This window comes from Branchiostoma floridae, chromosome 13 (genome assembly GCF_000003815.2).
Source record: "Branchiostoma floridae strain S238N-H82 chromosome 13, Bfl_VNyyK, whole genome shotgun sequence".
Classification (NCBI taxonomy): domain Eukaryota; kingdom Metazoa; phylum Chordata; class Leptocardii; order Amphioxiformes; family Branchiostomatidae; genus Branchiostoma; species Branchiostoma floridae.
The window spans coordinates 12,271,221-12,272,944 of NC_049991.1; the positions used below are offsets into that span (position 1 = coordinate 12,271,221).

The 1,724-nt window shown below is 40.8% G+C and overlaps 1 protein-coding gene across 1 annotated transcript in view; it reads right to left on the reverse strand.

The window, feature by feature from the left end:
- The window catches only part of LOC118429264 (CMP-N-acetylneuraminate-poly-alpha-2,8-sialyltransferase-like), a gene marked incomplete in the record, with an annotated part of 12,782 nt that overhangs the window by 2,970 nt on the left and 8,088 nt on the right, over window positions 1–1,724 (reverse strand).

The window sequence follows — 1,724 nt, forward strand, 5'->3', positions numbered from 1 at the left end:
TAACAGTTGCGACATCGTACCATCTTATATAACACTCTGGGTGCCCAATGACCCATATTTTTCTCTAGTCACTTGCTAAACTTTGGTAGAGTGTGCTGTGCACCGTGACTCGTGCTTTGTACATTAGTACAATGCTGTAATATTCACGCTTGTTTTCGATTACTTTGAAGGTTTGCGACACCTGGTCGACTTGTGTGATTCTGGGAAAGAATCAGTATTGCGACTACGTCCGCAAAGGAAGCTGGGAAAAGTAAATGTTTTGAGACTTCAAGTGTCGCCTTTCACCCGGCAATGTACCATGCTATGGGACAATGTAGAACAGCTTTCTGAGCTCCAAGCTTCCCTGAAAATGGTAGGTTCCTACTACAGTTCTTGCTAACTGTATAACATCTCAACAGTAGCAGTTCCTTGAACATTTTTGCGAGTCAAGAATGTATGCTGTATATTTTCAAAACCTGACTGGCAAATTAGCAAGTTCAAGATTTTCAAAGGCAGTCTTTTAAGACTAGTGAGCTAGTTGCATAGAGCTACGTGACTTACTTGTGTTTGTGGTTCAGACATTCTTTCACGAAGAAGATTCCTTAGAAACTTGTAAACCGCGGTAACGTTACCTGAACACTTCTACTTCCACACATGCATGCATATGCATCAGAGTGTTTATACACTTTTGTTAGTAGGTGTCCTTTGTTCAAACGATGCATGGATATTACGGCTTTATAATCTTCAATTGTGTGCAGCTATTTGCTCGCATTGCACACAAATCTATTTGTCAATTAGTTTGAAACTATTTTAGGAGTTTGAAGTTTTAACAGCAGCAGATGTGACGCATTATGGAAGGTTCCAAAGTCAACTGCCCCCTATCGATGAGAACAGGAAGCGCAGCACCTGAGTAATAATACCGGTATCAGTGTGTCTCTCCTTGTATGGGTATCTAAAAACCGGTAAGACTCTTCAACTGGAAGTGCGATGACCTTGTGTATGGTAACAATTTTTGTTTTCCTGTCTGTCTGATCTTGAGATTATATTCATAGTTATCCCTGTCAGTCGTGTTTTAAGTAAAGAACATCACGCCAACAGTGAACACTACCCATGTATCCATTCCCGTGAGAGAGAGGTAACTACTTAATCTGTTTGGACATTGCTGGAAGGACCTACTTACGATGTCTTATTTACATCAGTTGTACACCATTTTGAGCCTCTACGTGATCCAATCCTTGACACGCGGCTAGGCATACAATATATACTATTGTACAAGAAGCAGCACATTCTAAACCTATGTCTAGAAGAGTTGTGGAAGACACTGCAAAGAGGGTGTAACTAGTTGCGAAATTGGTGGAAGGATATTTTGTGTGATGTCACTTTCTATATACTCAAAGCTTCGTTGGCTATGACTATGACGAACAACATCACGGGTAAAGGATAGGTACAAAAGGTCTTGGAGTTGGATAAAACATTATGCTATGGTAGATGTTCGGCTGGAAAGAGTAGAATACAGGGCTCACATGAGTGTCTAACCACTGCACATGCGGAATGTTCACTGGCTTCGTATTGAAATGATACATTTCACTGGTAGCGTAAATGCTGCTCGGAGACAACTTTTATAATCAAGGGAAAACTAGACAACAATTTGATTGATAATGTGTGGCCCAGGGCTTAACATTACGTGAACATACCGGATGTACTGTGTTATCATCGGGCGAATTTTTCTGTAGTCACTTTCCCCT